Source organism: Podarcis bocagei (genome assembly GCF_964188305.1).
Source record: "Podarcis bocagei genome assembly, chromosome: 9".
Lineage (NCBI taxonomy): Eukaryota > Metazoa > Chordata > Lepidosauria > Squamata > Lacertidae > Podarcis > Podarcis bocagei.
This window is the reverse complement of record NC_138134.1, coordinates 66,024,390-66,046,929: the sequence shown is the minus strand read 5'-3', so window position 1 is coordinate 66,046,929 and position 22,540 is coordinate 66,024,390. Positions and strand designations below refer to the sequence as shown.

The 22,540-nt window shown below is 45.6% G+C and overlaps 1 protein-coding gene and 1 long non-coding RNA gene across 4 annotated transcripts in view; one reads left to right on the top strand and one right to left on the bottom strand.

The window, feature by feature from the left end:
• Positions 1–22,540, top strand: part of ARHGAP24 (Rho GTPase activating protein 24) — a 461,665-nt gene that overhangs the window by 220,694 nt on the left and 218,431 nt on the right. The window lies entirely within an intron of this gene.
• Positions 1,874–20,583, bottom strand: LOC308594416. The gene is made up of 3 exons (XR_014011455.1): positions 19,940–20,583; positions 5,105–5,268; positions 1,874–3,337 (listed from the first exon to the last, which is right to left on the bottom strand). It is a non-coding gene; the product is annotated as an uncharacterized lncRNA (long non-coding RNA).

The window sequence follows — 22,540 nt, the reverse complement described above, 5'->3', positions numbered from 1 at the left end:
TTCAGGGTCTTCATCACATCATCACTTTGTTCAGGGGTCTTCCTGAATGAGGGCTGAGAGAGAGAGAGAGAGTGCGCGAAAAACATTCTGTTGAATTAATAGTCTCTTCACATCATTGCTGCCTGGGTTCCTTCAGGACTGGTGGGATATAAATGACATGAAGAAACAGCTAGTGGAAGAAAATTCAGACATCTATGGCATTTATACTGCCCCGCCAACACTTATCTGGCTGTTGAATTGTTTTCGCGTAAAGTTGCTATTGTAAATTTGTTTTTTCTTTAAATTAAAAAACCCGTTGAAGACTCGCATACATCCTCCTCAGTTTGAAAGGCATGAAATTCCAGGCTTGAAAATATTTATGCAGAACAATACAGGCAAATGTAGGCTGGCCAAGAGTGGAATCCATGGCTAAATGTTAATTGATTCAGCTGAAGGCCAGAGAGGTTAGTCAGATGCATTTGATTATTATTTCCCTGGAGAAAATATAAAGGGGGGGGAGGAGCTCTAAACCATATCCAGTTTTCCTTATTCAACTTCCTCTACCCTCATCTATTTTGTCATATGATTACAGAAGTTTCTATGTGGGGACTATGTTCCAGATTAGGCTGCTTTGAACCAGCAATGGGGGCAGGATCTTTGTGGCTTGAACACTGATATATATATATATATATATATATATATATATATATATATATATATATATATAATGTCAGCAGTATTTAACTGAGTGTTGATGTGTATCATTTTCCATTTCACTTTTTGCTGTAGAAGGCCAGTGTATTCTAAGGCCTAGTATGACCCAGTTTAGTTGTGGCTTCTGTTATCATGCGTGCTGCTATTCAAGTAGGTTTTACTCCAAGACAACCCATTGAAATCAAGTGACCTAACTTAGTCATGTTTATTCATTTGAATGGGTCTACTGTGGGTCTACTGGAAAAAGCATGATCAAACTGGGTTGTGTCATCAGGGTTAAAAGTGAATTGCTTGTTGCTGAACTTTCAGTCCGATCCAGAAAAGATATTAAAAAAGGATAATGTAATGCAACATTGGTTGAAACATGTTTGGGATTTTATTCTATTAGCATTTTATTTTATTTTCTGGCAACCCCAGTTCAGTGTTTGATAACATTGCACATTAGTGTGTTTTTAATGTTGTTGTTCTTAGACTCAGTTGAAATTTCTCACATTTTTTCCTGTGATTTTTCTTTTTTCCTCACTCCCCTAAAATAAATATATAAATGCCACTTTGCACACTTTCCCCCAAATATTCTCTACCAGATGGCCACTATTTCCTTCCCAAAATGTGCTGGCATGATGTCTGGGAAACTGTGGCAGAATACAGAAAGGATAGCCAGGTTGCCATCGCAGTTGCAGCAAAGCGATGACTGGAGAAATTCAGGGAAATTGTCCTCCTGGTTTCTCTACCCATAAACAGTGTAAGGAACATCAAGAGGCCATTTGTACAGAGCTCCATAGCTGTCAACTTACAGATTTGAAAATAAGGGACCAGCAGCCTCAAAAATAAGGGATCAGCAGCCAAAATAAGGGATTTTCCAGGCACAGGTATGTTCAACTTCTGAGCCCTTCTGAGCCAAAGGCAGAAAGCCCAGCCAGCAGCCAAACGAAGCCTCATCAATAAGGGACAGCAGCGGGACATGGCGCTGGGATAAGTGACTGTCCCGCCAAATAAGGGACGCTTGACAGCTATGCAGAGCTCTGCATAAAACTTGATAGAAGTTGGGTGTACAGCACTCCTGGCTCTTGCAAACCTCTGTACTGACTCAGCTGCTGCATTGGTTCTTCGATTCAGCCCAAAGAGCTCACCATGTAGCTCTTTATCTTAAGAGTAGCATAGATGTTTGAATAAGGCTTGAGATCCACTTAGAGAGAATCTAATCTTCACACTTAAGAGTAATAATTTCCATACCTTTCTTGATTAAAAAGAACTGCCTGTGGAATGCTGCCTTTGTTAAGCTTCCATCTCACAGAGGCTCCAATCCTTTTGCCCAGAATTAGAAATGCACTTTCACTCGCTGCACCATCGCTCTCGCACACTTCGTCATGTTTTGCAGTCTCAGGTTGGTGCATCAATCAGTATCAACCCATTTCTGTTTGTGCAAAACCCCTGGGGCCTCTAGGCCATAAATAAATCTGGGTTTTTTGTTTTGTGTAGCTACAGCAGCTGAGCTGATTTCAGGTACTATTGACAAATATAAAGTACTCACGCGGCTAGCCCGAATGTTCGGGTTTTGCCTAGCATGCATGTAAGCATGGCTTCTTATACAGTTCTGAGTATCGGCAGCATTTTGTATGCCGGAACTGCTGACGCAGAAAACAACATGCATCACATAACGTCCCAAACCTCTGTCCAGATTTACTTCCTTTTTTCTTTTACTGCCAATTTGACAGGAAAGTAAATGGGCCAATCTTCCTAAATCTCTGAAAGCAGGCATAATTGCCCAACTACTCTTAGCTTGGGAAATGTAGATGAAAACATTTCAGAGTATGTCTGCGTTTAGAGGTTTGAAAATTGATAGCCAAATATTCAAAAAGTGCCACGGTCTGATTCAGGAATACCCTTTATTTTTTCAGCCATACACAGAATGTATCTCTTTTATTTCCATCTTTCTGTGCTCTGAGAACACTTAACCATAATCACAATGCAGTTGTGGATAATTGTTGCGTATCACATGTGCAGCTGGCTATATTGTCAAACAAGTTTGTGCATCCAGTTGCCCTCTGCTTGCTGCTTGCTTGGGGACACTTACATCTGGCACCACAAAAAATCACTGATTCACAGCATCCTTGCCTACTTCGGGAGCCACTGATGGAAGCACAAATCAAATTAATGCAAAGATGGGCATTCTCTCACTACCCCTGTGTATGGTATATTGTTTGCAAGCCCCCTATTGATCCCGATGGTGTAGTAACAAGAGAATGTTTCTCCATGACCTATCCAGGCCAGCAATTTGTTGCTAACAGTAGCACTGGGAAGTAGCAGAAGATCATTGCTTCCCAGATTTTGGTACTCGAATCTGGATGGACATCTCACAGTGTTATCCTTCCAACAATAACATTGCCCATCTTCTTCCATTGGCTTTATGTTTCACCAGTAAAAAACCTACAACAAATACTGTTCTATACAACAGATTTCCCTGCATCAGCCAGGACAGGATAAGATGACTTTGAAGTCCCTTTCAATTTTATGATCAGTGGCTTTATTCTATGTATACAAAGACACCCAATTGATCCGTGCGGCATCTAGCTTCATTTCTACCTTGCAAGCATCTTGAATGGCGGCAGTGTAGGTGTTCAGAGGTGGCTGGTGCCCATTGGAGCTAGAAGGGAAGAAGACAAGGAACTAACCATTAGGTGGAGCCGGAGCCAATGAGAGGCAGAGCCAATTAAGTCTACTTTTGCCACCACCCCTTGCTGAGTTCTATGACACTGAGATTAAGGAAGAGGAGGAAGCTGACGGCCAGGGATTGGTTAAAAGCAAGAAGGCAAGCAAGTGTGGGCAGACTGAGTTTGGTGGGGTACTGCCCCACACTCGCCAAATGGACCAGCCTTCATTGTGTTTTGATTTGTCATGCTCTCTTTCCAAGAGTCGCCCCTTTTTGGCTTGCTGGGTCAATGTGATGCTGAATGCAATGGTGCCCATTTCTCTTAAACAACAACAACCCTTGAGTCAAGACAAATTTAACTTAAGCTAGAGAAGGACGGGACTCTTCTCTTCTCAGTTGGTCCCTTACCTTTCCCGCCCCAACCTGGCCACAGGGATCCATGCGACGGTCACCTCCAGGCTTGACTACTGTAATTTGCTCCACGCAGGGCTGCCCTTGAAACTGTCCCACAAACTCCAGCGGGTGCAGAATGCTGCAGCGAGGCTCCTCACTGGGTCCCTGCCATGGGAGCATATTCACCCAGTGCTTTACCAGTTGCACTGGCTCCCGGTGGCATATAGGGTCAGTTCAATGTGCTGGTCTTGACCTTTAAAGCCCTTTGTGGCTTAGGGCCCTCGTATCTACAGGACCGCCTCTCCTGGTGTGCCCTGCAGAGGACCTTAAGGTCCATGAATAACCATAGTTTAGAGGTCCCGGGCCCATAGGAAGTCAGACTATCCTCCACAAGGGCCAGGGCCTTTTCAGTGATGGCTCCAACCTGGCAGAATGCTCTGTCCCATGAGACTAGGGCCCTACAGGATTTAACCTCCTTCCGTTGGGCCTGTAAGACAGGGCTATTCCGCCTGGCCTTTAATTTGAACTCAGCCTGATCTTTTATTTCCCTTCTTTTCCCTCCCCCTCCCCTTTTATGAAGATTACCCACTCTGAGACCCCACAGCTAATTCTCCCCTGGCCTCTTCGCTGGCCCAAGTAGGACCAATTCAGCCAGCTAGCCCTGGGGTTTATCTAATGCTTATTTCCCGTAAATTTATTTTTGATTTTTGAATTTTATTGTTATTCATGTTTTTATACTGTATTTTATGCTGCTTTTATAATTAAGTGTTTTAAATTTGTTGTTAGCCGCCCTGAGCCCGGTTTTTGAACCGGGAAGGGCGGGATATAAATAAAAAAATTGTTGTTGTTGTTGTTATTGTTAGCTTCTTCCACCCACCCCAGGCAACCACTTACGTTCCTAGTAGCTGTGACACCACAAGGGAGGGAGGGATTTCTCCCTCACCCTTCTGTTTGTTGATGTTTCTGCTTCTTCTAAAGCAGCAACTCCTGGTGTGAGGAATCCTGAGGAAATCACCATTTCTCAGTGATCTCTGTGTCTGCCTTTCTGACATATTGCACCACTTGTGGGGGAGACCACCCTTGTTACATCATTTATGGAAGTGGGGGGGCACATTCGGAAGTAATTTGTAATATGGCATGGGTCTCTCCAGCTCAAAATGAGAGGGGGAAACCCAAATCCTAGTTGCAATGGTGGGGGTCTTAGTTGTAAGTACTCATGCAGGACTGAATCGTACCATTGCTTTATTTTACAAAAAGGCAGAACTCAAACTGAGTGTATTTTATTGCGGCGACAGAGCACCGAAACTTGTTTTTCTTAGCCTGATAATTCCTCACTGTGTATACAACAAAGGTTGAGGTATCCCTTACCATTCCAAAGGCAACTGGGGACAATCTGGCATCTGTATGTTAAATCTGTAGGCAGCTTCAAAAACATTTCTCCCTCATTCTTGCTTCTTTGTTGGCAATGCATGTAAATTATTCTGAAAATGCGAGGGGGAGTAGGATTGTGGCGTGATATTTGAATTCTGTGCCTGGGGATACAAAAGAGAGAAATATGTTGATGGCCATTCTGTGCGATTAACTATGTATGTACAATTGTATTTACATTTTTAAATAGCCAGTTAGATTAAAAAAGAAAACTTGTGTCCTTTCCCCACCTCATCTAATAAAATATATTAACTTTCTAGGTGGTTTACATAATACAAATTTATTTGGATTTCAACATATTCAAAACACTTTCAAAAACTGACTTCTTGATTTATCAGTAGCGTATTGTAAAAAAAAAGTATGACTTTTCAGTTTGACAGTGCAATCCTATTCATGTTGCACTGTGTTCAATGCGGCTTAATGTAGGAATGCAGTTTAAGTTTGCAAAGAGTTGCCTGATTACTGTGCAATCCTATGCATGGTAACAGTTTCATTGGTTTTATAATTGCATATTTTTATTACTGTAACCTTCTCTGGGACCTTATGGTGAGAAATCTCATAAATACATTAATAAAATTTCTACTCAAATTCTGTGCTGTCGAATTCAGTGGGAATCTCGGGAAAGTGTGTCTTGGATGGTACATAGAAAGTTCCCTTATACTAGATCAGACTATTTAATGGCAGCTGCTCTTTAGTTCAGGCAGAGCTCTTCCTCATCACCTGCTTCTTGAGGCAGGCAGACGACCTTTTTATGTTGAGGGCCACATTCCCTCAAGGATCAACGATTGGGGTCGCATGTCGCAGTATACCTGAAGGAGCGTCTCCACTCCCATCGTTCTGCCCGGACACTGAGGTCCAGCTCTGAGGGCATTCTGTTGGTTCCCTCGCTGCGAGAAGCCAAGTTACAGGGAACCAGAAGAGGGCCTTCTTGGTAGTGGCACCCACCCTGTGGAACCTTCAGATGTGAAGGAAATAAGCAGCTACCTTCTCTTTAAAATATATCTGAAGGCAGCCCTGTTTAGGGAAGCTTTTAATGTTTAACAGACTACTGTATTTTGTTGGAAGCCACCCAGAGTGGCTGGGGTATAAATTATTATTATTATTATTATTATTATTATTATTATTATTATTATTATTATTATTTTATTTTGATGGTGTATGGTGCCAGAAATGGTAATGGGTACAGAAAAGGCAAAGTACTGTCCTGCTTCAGTTTTTACCCTGAATGAGAGCTCCCAATCTTATAAAGGCCTATTGTGAAAGTAAGCCACACTGTGTTTGATGGAATTACTCTCAAATAAGGTTATGATTTTTTTAAAAAAACCTACACTAGACCAAACTCTTCTGAAAAGCAAGTGAAAGTAGTTACTTTCTGACTTTAGTGTGCTATACATGTTCACAAACACATAACGTAAGTCCACCAGTTTCTTCTCAGATAGCTGTTAAAACTCCCCACACCTGCTCTATCACCCAAGCCTTACAACCAGGCAAAGGCACTTTAGAAATCAGCTTATATTTGTTGAAATAAAACATTGCTCTTTCCAGATGTCCTGGAAATATGTAGAAAGAAGGGAGAACGCTTTTGGAAACTAGGAAAAAGAAAAAGGAAGTGAATGGTAGGAACAAGTTTAAGGGCTGCTTGGGGGAGAGAAGAGGGGTGGCAAGCTCTATGGCACAGCAGTAAGTCCTTGCACTAGCGGAATTGTTCAACTGAATGCCATCCTGTGTCATCTAGGGTGTGAGGGCATATTAACACTTTGCACGATTTCCTAAGGCAACCCAAGTAGGCATGAGGATAATTTTCTGAGAATCCTCCGGAAACATAATCTCTCAAAGGACCTGTTGATGGCATTTTACCATTGTACTATTGAGAGTGTGGTCTGTGTTTGTGGTTTGGGAGCTGCACAGTCAGGGGGAAAACAATGCTGTCCAGGCTTGTAAAGACTGCGGAGAGAATAATTGGGTGCACTCTTCCCACCTTGGATCAAATCTATGCTTCCAGGTGTCATAAGAAAGCTGCAGAGATAGTGCAGGATAGTGTGCACCCCAGAAATGATCTCTTTCAGCTTCTGCCTTCTGGAAGAAGGTACAGGGTTATAAAGACTAGGACTAGCCGCCTGAGAAACAGTTTCTATTCAAATGCGATTTTGGTTTTAAATGCAGTGTAAGGTAGTCTCTGTGGGAGTATATTGTATTTAATTATGGGGTATCAGAGTTTTTAGGGAGCTAACCAGGCTGGGATAGCTGGGATAGCAGGCTTGTTGGTTTCTGAATGTCTGATGTAGATTTTCAATTTCATTGTTCTGTATGGGACAATGACAATAAAGATTATCGTATCGTATCCCAGAAGCACCACTGTTTCCTAGAAAACATGGCCCTGTTTCCTGACTGGTTGGGTAAAGGGGAGGAAGAGGTGATGCCAAGAGAAGCCCGCATTGCCAGGCATTATGATTGAGTGAGAGATTCACTCCCTGATATAATACTAGAGGCCAGCAGCAATCATGACACAGAGTTGGAGGCTGCAGAGACTCCAGCTAAAGAGCTGGATCAGGTTCAGGACTCTGAACCTACTTCTGGACATTAGCAATCCACTCATTCTAAGGCTGGCAGACAGAAGTTGACACACCAACCTGCCGTAGCTCTAGGAAACATAGAATCAAAGCCTGAGCCTTTGGAACCAAAAGCTTCTACAGGTGGTGGTTCAAAGAGTGCATAGGAACATGCTGTTGACTTGGAGCTGTCCGTGGTCCTGACCAGCCTTGCTGCCCCACCATGAGACCCAAACATCTTTATCTTTGAACGCTGTGGAGCCCCTGGTCTAATATGCCACCTGTGCTACATCAATGTGATGGTGTATTAGTGCTTCAGGTTTTACATATTTGTTACTTTTTTATTATTGTAACAAAATTCTGGATCAATTCGTTAAGTAGCAGCAGAATCAAAAGCTCGTTTTAAAACATAAGTAGGCAAACTAGGGCCCTGGGGCCGGATCTGGCCCAATCGCCTTCTAAATCTGGCCCACGGACAGTCTGGAAATCAGCATGTTCTTACATGAGTAGAATGTGTCCTTTTATTTAAAATGCATCTCTGGGTTATTTGTGGGGCCTGCCTGGTGTTCTTACATGAGTAGAATGTGTGCTTTTATTTAAAATGCCTGGGTTGTTTTAATTCATTCATAATTTTTTTCAAAATATAATCCAGCCCCCCACAAGGTTTGAAGGACAGTGGACAAGCCCCCTGCTGAAAAAGTTTGCTGACCTCTGTTTTAAAGGGAGTGTCTTCAGTTGCTATCAGTACACACACAAAGAGGAGGGCAACCTAATCTCTTGGGGCAGGGACCAACACATGCCCTTTTGCCTGTCACCACCAGTTTTGACCTAGAAGGCCATGACATAGACAAGGTGAATGCAGCAGCTGGTGGGCCAATTCACATAAAAGCAAGCAGTACTTCAAGTAGAAACATGGGCAGCTGCCTTATACTGAGTCAGGCCACTGGTCTATGCAGTTCAGTATTGTCTACACTGACTGCCAGTGGCTGTTCGGGGCTTCAGTCAGAAGCCTTTCCCAGCCCTGCGGGGAAATGCTAGGGAAGATGATGATGATTTAATTTTTTTGCCCGCCCTTCCCCAGCAGGTCCTAGGGCAGGTTACGAAAAATTAAAATGGAAATTTTAAAAACAGTTAAACCAGAGTACCACCGCAGGAATAGGCTGGGCTTCCCAAACACACATCTTGGGTCTCAAAGGCCAGGATAAAGAGATGAATCTTCAGCATTTGCCAAATGCTGTACAGTGGTACCTTGGTACTTGAATGGCTTGGCTCCTGAATGTCGCAAACCCAGAATTCCGGTTTGCGAACGTTTTTCAGAAGCTGAATGTCTGACGTGGCTTCCGTTTGAGTGCAGGAAGCTCCTGCAGCCATTTGGAAGCCATGCATTCCCCCCCCGAACGGTTTCGGGAGTCGAACAGACTCCCAGAACAGATTAAGTTTGAGAACCAAGGTACCACTGTATAGTGAAGAAGCCAGATGCACCTCTCTGGGGAGGGAATTCCACAACTTCTACACAGGAGAACATCTTCTGAGGGCCTGCTCTGCTCATCTTAACACCCAGGATGGTCTGCAGGGAAGGAGGTGGTCTTGCATATGTTTGGGGCCTGAGTTGCTTAAGGCTTTAAACACTAATGTGAGCACCTTGAATCGGGCCTGGGAATGAACAGCAAACCAATGTTTTAGGATGGGAGTTCTGTGCATTCTGAATGGAAACCCTGCTGCCTTTTGGACCAGTTGAAACCCTTTTCAAGGGAAACCCCATGTAGAGTGCACTGCAGTAATCCAAGCTGGAAGTTAGCAGAACATGAAGTACTGTGGACAAATAATATTTGTGCAAAGGGGGCTGCAGCTGGCGAACCAGCCCATGGGACCTTCTGTAAGCCAAGAAGATGCTCTAGTACTGAGCCACAGCCCTTCCCCAGGTAGCTGCACCCTTAGCTGTTTCAGGCTTGATAGGTCTTGCTGTGTGGAGTCACTTTCCTCCTAGAGAAGAGAACTCGCTTATCATCAGATCAGTATTCATTACTTTCCCTGGGCTACTTGGAAAGTTCCATAGCGAAGGAATAAAAATGGCACAGGCTCCCTCCCATGGCTTGCTTCCAACCTCCACAGCCTGCTGCTAAATCACCTCCGCTGTAAAAACGAGCAATTCAAAGCATTGTGAGATCTATCAAAACGCTTTTTTCATTAGGCAGGATGGATAGAAGAGAGTGGGGAGGGGGAGTAGCACACTTTAAAAAACATTTGACACCACCCGGCTCCCGAGAGCTCTCGCGAGCGATTGCCAGGTGGGCTTTAGATAGTGTTTTTCTTCTTAATCTTTCTACTGCTCTGGCTCTTGTAGTCACAGACTGATATCAAATTGTGTTGTTCCCACTGGTGCGGCGTGTTTTCATTTCCTCATCCTAGCAACGTCTCTCTCCCAAGACGCCACATTCACTTTTGAAATTTCAATTTCACTGGGAAGAATCGGCGAGCTTCTTGAGGCTCTCATCGGGGGGGTGGGGGGGGGCGGAGGGGAAAGGAAACCGGCGGGATGTTTTCGCTTGTGTATATTCTCTGAGTAATCTGTGAAATGGTGAACACCTGGGGCCTCTTCTAGTTGCAGCACAGTTGTAACATGAAGTAGCAGTTTGCTGTTGGTATCATGACAGCTCCTTGGTGGTTTAGTTAAAATGTTAAGCCACGGAGCCTTAACAAATTAATGCAGGCTTCGTTTCACGAGCTGGAGATATCATAATGTCTTCTGCATGGCAACCTATAACAGGTGAGGATAAACTGGGGCCTTCCTAGATGTTGATGGACATCAACTCCTATCATCCCTGACCCGTGGCTGTGCTCTCTGGGCCTGATGGGGTCCAACAACATCTGGAGGGCCACAGGTTCCTCACCCATGCTCTGTGACCACAATGAAGCCCCAGTCGGCATGGCCAATAGGGTGGTGGCAGTTGTGGCAACGTCTGGAAGGCTTCAGTTTTCCCATCCCTGCTTCGTAATTAACTCAGTCCAGTGAAGTTGATGAATATTTAGGTCCCGTTTGAACCAGCGGGATGTTAAAAATCCCAGTTTGCAATTTAAGTTTTCAGTCCTATATATGCACATACTTTGGAGTTAGCCCCACTGAAGTTATTGGGCTTTTCCCCCCATGAGGAGACATGCCTGAGATTTGACTGCAAGATCCATTCGTATCATTTCAGGGAGACTTACAGTAAGCAAGCCTAACTTTGTCTGGGTTGCATCCAATGTGTTTAGGAACTGGATGCCAGGATAGTATCAGAGCAGAAGGTTATGTGATTGAGAAGACATATGTTTCTAAAATGATGGTTAATTGCAGGATATGCAAAATGCTGCAATCTGGCCTGCGGAATATGGGTACGATGTGCTGAATTATTTTTTGAGAGGCTTTCCAGACATCATTTCTCAAGACACAAACTCTCTTCATTTCTGCTGAGCTCAAAATGTGAGAAAGGGGGAAATGGGGCGGTTTTTGGCACAAAGGGTTTAATGAGTAATTACCATGTCAGATGTGATGGTCTGTTAGTTTTTAAACTAAAATCCTCCTCAGAGAGTTTCTACATATCCAAGCAAAGCAATATAGTTTTCTTTTGGCTCATGATGGGGGTCTTATTTCATAAAACCAACAGTCTCCCCTACTGTTCAGAAACAACCGACCTTCAAAATAGCAGCATGTGATATATAGGTAAAGGTAAAGGACCCCTGGGCGGTTAAGTCCAGTCAAAGGTGACTATGGGGTTGCGGCACTCATCTCACTTTCAAGCTGAGGAAGCCAGCATTTGTCCACAGACAGCTTTCCAGGTCATGTGGCCAGCATGACTAAACCGCTTCTGGTGCAACAGAACACCATGACAAGTGCCAGAGTGCACGGAAATGCCATTTACCTTCCCGACGCAGCGGTACCTATTTATCTGCTTGCACTGGTGTACTTTCGAACTGCTAGGTTGGCAAGAGCTGGGACAGAGCAATGGGAGCTCACTCTGTCGTGGGGATTCGAGCCACCGACCTTCTAATCAGCAAGCCCAAGAGACTCAGTGGTTTAGACCACAGCACCACCCGCGTCCTGCATTTAATGTGATACATATGCATCCACAATATATTGAGTGGCATCTAAGTCTTACTTGGAGTAGACCTATTGAAATCAATGCATATAAGTTAGCCATGAGTGCTGCAAAGCTCATATAGGAGCTCTGCCCCACCAAGAAAGCCACTTCTGATCACTGCACATTAATGTACCTGGGGAGTTCCCAGTGTGGTGTAGTGGTTAAGAGCGGTAGACTTGTAATCTGGTGAACCGGGTTCGCTTCCCTGCTCCTCCACATGCAGCTGCTGGGTGATCTTGGGCCAGTCACACTTCTTTGAAGTCTCTCAGCCCCACTCACCTCACAGAGTGTTTGTTGTGGGGGAGGAAGGGAAAGGAGAATGTTAGCCGCTTTGAGACTCCTTCAGGTAGTGATAAAGTGGGATATCAAATCCAAACTCTTCTTCTAATACAGCAGTTTGACTTCACCCCCAGAGACGCAATCCATTGTCTCTCGAGGCAGACGGATGCCAGCGACCCAACAGTATCATTATACAAATATGTGGGTCCCTACTGCTCCACCCTTTCAAGAAACTATCAAGGGGTGTCTGTGCATTTTGGGCACATCATAGATGCTTATCCTCATATGTCACCAACTTTTGCAGGACAACAAAGGCTGAGGCTTTAACTCCTTCCATGCGCATCGTGCTCAGAGAACCTGGTGGATTTAATTGCTTCTGCCACAAAGATGAATGCCTCCCACACCACTCCCTGACAGTCAGCAGTGCCTCTTCATTAGTTGTCAGGAGCAGGAAACCTCAAGGGCATTGATGTTACTTCAGTTGAACTAATTTTGCCTGTGATGTCTCACACGGTGAGCAGGGAGGTTCTTCTTGCGTGGCCATAGGACATTTTGTTGTATTACGGTCTCCATTTCCCATTATCAGAAATGGCCATAATTATGCCACCAGGTCCTTCTGTCATGAGCTATCATTCTTTTTGCTGTTCTTCCTCCAGAAGTTCAAGTAAATCTGTGACTTCCGGACTGATGGCTGTATTTCTAAACCATGTCACTTTCATATGTGTCCATTCACAATTCTGTTACTTCCTTCTTCTGCATTAACTTGGGAAATAGATATGCATGAATCATAGAATCGTAGAATTATAGAGTTTGGAAGGGAACCCAAGGGTCATCCAGTCCAGCCTTCTGCAATCCAGGAATCTCAACTAAAGCATCCATTACATGTGGCCATTGAACCTCTGCTTGGCTGGAGATCTGTACTGCAAAGTTTGGAGAAGTGAGAATTTCAAAGGATAGCTGTGCTTCAGTTGGCATATTGTTTCTGAAAGTGTGAATTAGGTAGGCTCACTTTTAAATGGAAAATTAATTTAATTTCCCTCCCCATCCCTTATGAATTTGTATCATCACCATCATCATCATTGCTCCTGATCAGGGTTCCAGCTAACCAGCCATGCTATTTTCCAGGATACCCTAGAAAAGTGGTTCTCAACCTGTGGGTCCCCAGATGTTGTTGAACTACAACTCCCATCATCCCTGAGCTCTGGCCTTGCTAGCTAGGGGTGATGGGAGTTGTAGTTCAACAACATCTGGGGACCCACAGGTTGAGAAAGGCTGCCCTAGAATCATAGACTCTTAGAGCTGTAAGAGACCTCAAGGTTCATATAGTCCAACCCTTTGCAATGCAGGAATCTCAGCTAAAGCATCCATGACAGATGATCATCCAACCTCTGTTTGAAAACCTCCAAGGAAGAAGAGTCCACAAACTCCTGAGCTGTCAAACAGCTCTTACCTTCAGAAAGTTTTTTCTGATGTTTAGTTGGAATCTCCTTCCTTGCAACTTGAAGCCATTGGTTCAAGTCATACCCTGGAGAAGACAGGCTTGTTCCCTCTTCCACGTGACAGCCCTTGAGATATTTGAAGATGGCCATCGTATCATCTCTTTTTGAGGCAAAACATTCTCGGCTCCTTCAACCATTCCTCATAAGGGTTCCAAATCCTTGATCTTCTTGAAGAACCACATGAACCTTCATATCTATGTATTTTCGGTTATGTTCATGAATGTTGCCTTGCTTCTGCCTCACATCATTGACTTTCTACAATGGGATGGGACAATGCACTGTGCACTGATTCTGCACCACATGCCTGTTGGCTATTTGCAGCTTAGTAGTGCTGCAGAGAGCTTGCTGGGGAGACCATGCATAACAAGGGACTCAAAAAAACTTTAACAAGGTTTTAATAACAAAAACAAAAACTCCTTTTACACTAAAGATAACAACAACAAACCAGACCCAACCACCAACCCATCCCCCAGGGAAATGGGAGAGCTAGGTGCTGCTCCTTATATACTGTACCCAATTGCTGACACAGCTTGATCAACACAACATAGCAGCACCTGCTATGTTTCACAGCTGTAAGACTGGGTCTCGTTACATGCCCTGGCCCTTAAAGACATACACAACTTGTGAAACAATAATGAACCTTCACATTTTAAAGTGACCGTTCAACAATGCCATGGTAAAATAGAGATAAGAAAGATGGTAACAGCTCCATGTCTCTTGTAAGAGTGGCTCACTGGTAGAGTTAAACTGAGCTTCCTCCAACGTAAGTAGGTGGTAGGATGCATCCTGAAACCATGAATGGAAGTCATATTCTCACTTCCTACAAGTTTTCACAATGCTGTGGACCATAAGGTCTCCTCATAACTAATGAGGTGAGCAAGCTTTTGATTGCATCTTGGAGCAGCGCAGATTAAAACTCTGCATGTGAATAGGTGGCTGGTGCTTTGCTTTTGGAAAAGAAAAGGCATGAATACTCTAGGCAGGTATTCATCTGAGAGAAGCAGAAGAAAGGATAGCGGGGGGGGGGGAGGGGAATTCTGTTAAGGATTCTGAAAAAGCATTCACAAGAGCAGGCCAGATTGATAAAAATCCATATTGAGATATTCCCTGATTTCTGTCCTCTCTGAGTATGGATGGGGAAGAGATTTGAATCAGTTCACATTTAAAGAGGAACCTACCAAACATTGCGAAACAATGCAAAAACCAAAACACAGCGATCTTTCAGAATTCTCCAAATTTTACCAATATTTGCAAAAAATGCATACGTTAGGGGAAAGTGTGCATAAAAACGAATAAATTTGTGAAAATGCATCAAAAATGCATTATGATCTGCAAAATGCTTCCAAAAATATGTGCATTAGTCAAAGAGTGCATAAAAAAATGTGTTTATTGGGAGAAATTCATACTAAAATGCAGGAAAATTTCCATGTGGTTTATTACGATTACTATTATTATTATTATTATTATTATTATTATTATTATTATTATTATTATTCAATTTGCTGCTGAAATGTGGAGACCCAAATTTAAGACTGAAAAAATGAGAAACTGAGACAATTTAAATCAGGCATCCCCAACCTTTGGTCCTCCAGATGTTTAGGACTACAATTCCCATCATCTCTGACCACTGGTCCTGCTAGCTAGGGATCATGGGAGTTGTAGGCCAAAACATCTGGAGGGCCTCAGGTTGAGGATGCCTGATTTAAATCCACAGATTTGTCAATCCCTATCTCCTAGTGAAATAAATGGAAACCTTTTGTTGCTATAGGATGGGTTTGGAGAGGAAAACGTTGTTGTCATTGTCATCATCAATTCTTTTTATTATATTATGGATTAGGCAGCTGGTGCTAGCAGGAGTACTGCTAACAGTCATACCTCTTGGTCATTCATTGATATGCAAGCACACTGTTTTCTTTCCTCCTTCTTTCCCTTTTTTAAACAACAAGGAATGGATCTGTGATGCTGTGCCTAGGCTCTCTTCACTGCATGGAGCCACTAATGTCCAGCTACCTGCTGAGCAAAGGCATGCAGATCAGCTGGTTTTCCCTGTATGTTGCCTACAGTCTTGAAGTCCTAAACTGGGATATTTCAGCCACCATTAACCTTCCCTGCAATCTGCTCACTCCACCCCATACTCATCTGATCAGAAATTACAAAGGGGGCCAAGGAGAAGACATGGAACCTGGAGAAATGCCAGTGAACTAGATAGGGAGCTGCATCCAGCCCAACATCTGGAGGTTCCTCACCAACGGTACAGCCGGAATCCAACAAAGCCCTTTCCGAGCCTGCAGAGGAGAGGGTGTTGCGGGCAGGTCCCTCCCACATTCACGGGGGCTTCCCTTGCCCCCGCGAGACTTGGGGGAATCCCCGGGCGTGCCTGCAACCCAGCCCACCAATTGGTGGGCGGGGGAGGCGTGGCCCAGGCTATTTAGGGCCAGGCACGCCTGGGGACCGCCCTCTTTTCCCCCTCGCCCAGCTGCTGAGCGGTTTGCCCATCCCACCCACCCTTAGGTTAGCTAGACTTGGCCTTGCTATGGTCGCCGCAAGGGGCCTGGTAGGAATTTTTCCAAGTTGGCGCAATTTTCTGCCTTTTGGTTTTTTTGCCTACCTCGTAGCAATCGCCACAACTTTCTCGGTATTGGCGGTTAGGCATTGGCATGGGGCAATTGTTAGGCAAATGGAGGGGGGGAAGGAAGCGCCATCACCTTCCCCCAATGTAAAGGGGTAGTCCGGTAGAGGACTCCGGGGGGCGTGGCCTTGTCCGAAGCCTTGAGAGGTAGGGCCTCCGGCACGCCCCCGAGCGGTGACACCCGTGGGATCCTAGTTGGCGTACTTCAACAGGACCCCCCACGGTTTGTGTTCAACCCTTCCCGGTCACCATGCCGGGTAGTCGATAGGAGCCAATGCCTAAGGCCAATACCTTCAATTTCCGTAATCAATAAAGTTGTGGCCTTTTATGCCCATTAACCTTATATCATTGTGTCCGTGTCTTCATTTCATTTGGGGGAGGAAACTTGCCACGCAAACCTGCCTTCAGAAAACACGAAAGACCAAACCTCAGCTATGGATGACAAGGAATGGTCTTTTCTTCACCAGTCAGAATCTGGATTCCCATCCTTTCCTAGGATTAAGGTTTAGTCTTCACATTATCTCATGTAGGTGAGATCTAAGGGTGAGCTTCTTGCAGAGTATGCAAGCTTATTTACAAGAACATCATATACTTTTGGTGGCAGTGCTGACAGGCAAACATTGCACAGACTTGACCAGGGGTTGGCATTTTTTTTTAGCCATGGGCTGTCCCTCAGACCTTGTGGCAGACCGGAGAAGCAGCACTGAGGGGGAGGGGCTGGAAAAAGAGGCAAGGGGGACAGGTAGTCCTTCTCCCCAGCCCCCAGCCCTAGCCCCATCTGCTGTGCTTACCTTCCCAGGGGCCGCTACCGCTGCTGCTGCTTCTCGTGAGTAGGCAGAGCGAGCTCATCCGCTCCACTCTCTGGCTCACAGGAGCACTAGGGTGGCAATGGAGGGTAGATGGGCTGCATGAAAGGGCTGGCTCCGGAGAGGGGCTGCTTAAAATGATCCTCAGCCTGCTCAGCCCAGCCCCCTTCCTCCTCTAGGCAGGGCGGGGAGAAGCCAGGAGGAGGGAGGAAGGAGGCACCGCCGCAGTGTGCATGTGTGTGGGGGTACGGGACAGAATGGTGCAGGGGGGGAAATGGTGCAGCCCAGCCCGAACGAACAGAATCCCCACACTGATCCACAGACTGTCCGCAGGCCAGATGCTGAAGGCAATTGGGCCTGATCCGGCTCGCGGGCCGTAGTTTGCCGACCCATGGCATAGACAGTTAGGAACATAGTGTGAGAATTCCTGCTCCATGATTCCTGCTCCATGCAGTCATGGGATTTTTGTCTATCACATGACAGTTTATGTTTTGACTCTACAGAGGGGGAAGTGACGGAGGCAGGATGTTTGTGATACTGTGTTCTGTGAAGTGGGACTATTGTCCTTTGTTCTTTCTCTTTGCTGTCTGATGCTAGAGAGAGAGGGAGCCATGTTGCAGTGCTCCATGTGTGTTTGTATGTTAATAAAGTAGATTAGCCAAAATGCTGAGTTGCTGAGGTCTGTTACACAAGTTGCGAAGACTCTGTGGATCCCTAAGTGTGTCGATGTCTGTTGGCATCGGTCGCTGTGATGTTCGGTGAGAAGAAAGCTTTTGAAGCTCCTGAACGAAAGACCAGGAGGGAGAGAACATGCCAGTCGGGCATGTGTCTCTGCCAGGGTCCTACTCGAGTGTAGGAGGTGCCTTATACCAAGCCAGATGGCTGGTTCATCTAGCTCAGTATTGCCAACACTAATTGGCAAAGTCTTTCCCAGCCATACATAGAAATCCCAGGGATTGAAGCAAGAATCTTCTGCAAGTGAAACATGTACTCTACCGCTGAACTATGATCCTTCCTCTTGAAACACTGCTTAGTCCACAGGTAATGTTGACATTCAAGTGACCTTTGCATGGGCCCAATGATGCCACAACTGGATCTGCCCAAACAGGGCATGCTTAGCTTTCAGTGGCACATGCCAGACCTTATCAACTGAAAAAGATGTGGTAAAGCTATCTTGTAGGCTCTTATGTTTTTTAAAAGTTATATAGATATAATATATATGCATTAAAAAGGGATGGATGCATACACACATTATTGCTGGCATCCATCTGACTCGGGAGACGATGGAGGAGCATGCCTTTGGGCTGAAGTCAAACTGTTGGGAGGTTGCAGCGGCTGTAGAGACCGATACGGGAGAGAGATTTTTTATCGCAACTGGGGCAGATGAAGGCTTTTGGTTCTGCTGCTGCAGATGCACCATGGCGTTTCTTCTCTCTGTGGTTCTCCTAGTGGTCACTCCTCCTCTGGTCACTCCTGTGGATATACGACCCGTCTACATCCAGGCACTGTGGTCATCTGCAAGGGATCCCCACATGGCAGGGTTAATGTTGCCAATCTTCATGTTGCATCTTGTGATGGCCTGGGACTTGGGCTCGGACTTGGAGCCAGAGGAGTCTCAGTCCGCACCGGATCCTTTGCCTCAGGCGGCAGCTGAACCTAGTCTGGGCCCAGATTCTGAAGAGCCCCAGTCTGTACAGGTTCCCCTGCAACAAGCACCAGTTGGGCCGAATCAGGGGCCTGAGCCTGCCCTGGCTCCGGATGCGGGGATTACCTCATTGCCTTCAGCCGGGCAATCACTTACAGCTGCTCCACTACCAGTTGGGTCAGGAGTGGCTGAGGCGGCCCCTGGGTATAGTAACCCACCAACATCTCCCGAGCTGCAGAGACTGAGGTCTGAGAGAAGGAGAGACCTGAGTACTCGCAGGAGGAGTGCTCGCCTTCGGGCGAGACAGGGAGGTGAGTCACCGGGGGATCAGGACCGGCCATTACCCCGACAGAGATAAAAGGCTGCTGGACCCCATCCCAGGTTGCAGGAGCAACATTCCTGTTTGCCAGAACCTGCATGTGATCCTGTGCCTGACCTTGCCTGGTTTCCTGCCTCACTGACTCCTCGCGGAACCCTTGGATTTGGGACCAGACCTGGACCGCGTTGCTCGGGTTACCCCCAGGCCCAGCATCTTTGTAACACAGAGTTGGTCTACCAATGGGCCCAGTGCCTGAAGCCAGCTCCCCATAGAGCAGATCCTTGGGGATCCTGCCATTTTCCATTCTGTGTACATGACCAAGCCAGTGCGTACCCAGTTAATCCAGGCAACCTTTTCTTCTGTTGAAAGGTTTTAGAGATCAATTTATTGGCTAAGCATTGCAGTCCCACTTGATTCAGGAATTTCATCTGTAAGGGCTTTGAAAGGAGGAATGGAGAGTGATTTTATTTAAGACTGATCTTGTGTGCTGCAAGACTGGTTACCATGCTCTCTTATTGCCATGTCGTCGTCCTGATTAATCTGGAAAGTTGTTAGGAACACATAAATTCAGAACTCAGCACACGCACTTAGGCCACAGTCCAACATGTTCTTTAGTGTGCTCTGGGGCCCATGGCAATCAACTCTGCATTGCCTTGTAGTCTCTGTCTAGTCTTAACAATTCAGTAGTACCTGCCGCCTTTGAAAACGAAAATGTGAGGGCAACTTTTTAAACCAAAAACATAGAATGGGAGACATTTGCTGGAAGCATTTAAAGGTAATTGGAGCCCTACCAACCGCAGAGGGCCTGCAAAACTGGCGACTCTTCCTTTAAAAGGAACGATTTACTCCCTGGGAATAGGGAAGGAGCTATTGATTTTAGGCAGATGTCTGCTGCTCCCATGATCTGTAATTGTAAGTGCTACATACTTACTGAAGCAGCTTTCTCGCCGGCCCATACTCCATTTGTGGCCAAGGGGAGAGTCTGCTCTTGAAAACCTTCTCTCTAGGGGTAATTATGAAAAATGCCACAGACCCTTCAGCTCAGGTTCTGGCAGCCTAAGTGCGGAGACTGGAGGGAGGAAATTAACCAGGGAGGTCGATCTTTTCAGCTTGCCAATTGTGGCGCAATGACTACGGTATTGGACCCTGCCATCTGCTGCTATTTGGCACGGCTGCTCCACAGGAGGACAGAGCCGGCTATTGTCTTCGACCTTGGCAGAAGAACCTGGCACAGAGCCGGCGAGTCTGCTGCCTTCGAGGAGAGATAGGAAGGGATGGAGGGAGGTTGCGTCAAACTGACAGGAGTCCCCTCTCTCTGTTCTTTGATCTGACAGAACCACTCCGAAAGAAGCGAAGGAGAATTTCTAAGGCATTCAGTACCTATAAGAGCCAGCGTGGTGTAAGTGGTTAAGAGTAGTGGACTCGTAATCTGGTGAACCGGGTTCGATTCCCTGCTCCTCCACATGCAGCTGCTGGGTGACCTTGGGCTAGTCATACTTCTCTGAAGTCTCTCAGCCCCACTCACCTCACAGAGTGTTTGTTGTGGGGGAGGAAGGGGAAGGAGATTGTTAGCCACTTTGAGACTCCTTAGGGTAGTGATAAAGCGGGATATCAAATCCAAACTCTTCTTCTTCTCTTCCTATAACCGGTTGGTTTAAAAACAACGGCACCAGGCTGTGGGAGGAATTTGATTCTGTTTGCATTGAAAGATATGCTTGTCTCGTCCACACTTTCTGAACAAGGTTCGAACTGAAACAACCATCCCTTGAAATGTGCACTTCTCTGAATTTTGCGATGCAGTTCAAGTAATGGGTACAAAGATGCACATGGTGTGGTAGTGGAAATACCAAGGTATTTTATCAAGGTGAACTAAGCTTGGCAGGACAGCTTACTCTATGGCATTAACCCCTTCATGCATTAATTAGACTTAAGCATGCTGGCTTTATGAGGCAGGTTATCCACGTTTAGTCAGTGTGAATTTGCTAGCGTTGTGATTCTTCACGTCCCCCCTGAAGTAGGAGGGGACATGCCCTGCCTCTCCATGCATATGTGAATGAAGAAATCCATGTTCATGTACACGGAAACATCACGTGTTGCACAGCCTCTCATTTGGCATACTGCAGCTGCTGCGATAAATCTTAATCCCCCCAATATAACTTTAATTAAAAGATCTTGTTACCCTCTTGGCTTTGACACTAGCAGAGCGCATGGCTGTCACTGAGTAAATAAATACAGCAGGCAGCAGGAGGTTAAGAGCCTCTGGCAAAGTTTAATAGTGAAGAGGGTGGAGCTTGCTATGATTTGAAATTAGGGATGGCTACAAGCATGTTATTTATTTGCACACACACACACACCCCTGGTAGCTTGCTTGCCTGAGCTTTGCCCTTGCTGTATGCCTGTAGCTTTCATTCGCAAATGTCTGTACCACTAGACAAGTTGGGACATGCCATTTCCCCTTTGCAATATTACGCAAGGCATTTTAAAGTCATGCGTATTCGGTCAAACAAATAGGCTGTTCACTTCCATCCTCCCCCAGCCCTCACTCAAGAGGTGCCAGAATATTTACCTTATGCCAAATACTTCTCTGTCCATACACGCAGACCTCAGGAAGGAGGGTGGGGGGCGGAACGGGGAAGTCATTTTCCACTTGAAAGTGCCTCGCATCTCTTGAGACTCCTGTCTCTCTACAGCGATAAAAACCACAATTCAAATATTTTTGGCAGTAAATTTCAATACTTTATGCTCACAGAGTGTCATTATTGGTTTAACCTTAAGGACTGTTTTACCTAGAGCATAAAAAAAGGCAGGGGGGGAGAGGGAAAGGAATACATTTTTAACTCCTCCCCCCACCATTCAAAGCCTACATTTCAGTGTATGGAATCCCAATGGAGAGACTTGTGCTACAATCCTATATGCATGAGTACAATGGGATTTACTTCCATTCCAGGTAAATGTTTCAATAACTGGTGCCCTGAGAATGCCTCTGAAATCACAGTGTAATGTTGAATGGTGTTTTTGAAATTAGGACTGAGGTTTATGAAGGCACAAGGAGCAGAATTAACCACTATTAAGAGGTAGCAGGAGGGAATTGCAGGAAGCCCATTCAGGGGCGGAGGAAGGGGTGTGTGGTAGGTGCGGGCTGCCCCGGGTGTCACCACTGAGGGGGGTGACAAAATGCCAGGTGTGACGTTAACTTATGAGAGTGCTGGAGGTGAAATAGTTAAACAGGTTACCCAATCAGAACCCAGGGGGGTGGAGTCAGAGGGACTATAAAACCAGCTCTGGGAGGGGCAAAGGGGGGAATTCATTGGGAGTTGGGTGGTTGGTTGGAGTGGGAGTGAATTGGAATAGAGTCTGTGGGTAGGTTGAGTTAGTGTAAGAAATAAGCTGAGTCAGGAACAGTTAGGAGCTAGGAAGACAAGTAAATATCTGAGAGGTGGTTTAGTGAGGGAGAGCAGGTAGCGGATGTTATAGGTCTGGATAGGCACCCCATGATTGTAATTGACTGATACCATTTATGAAACCACACGCT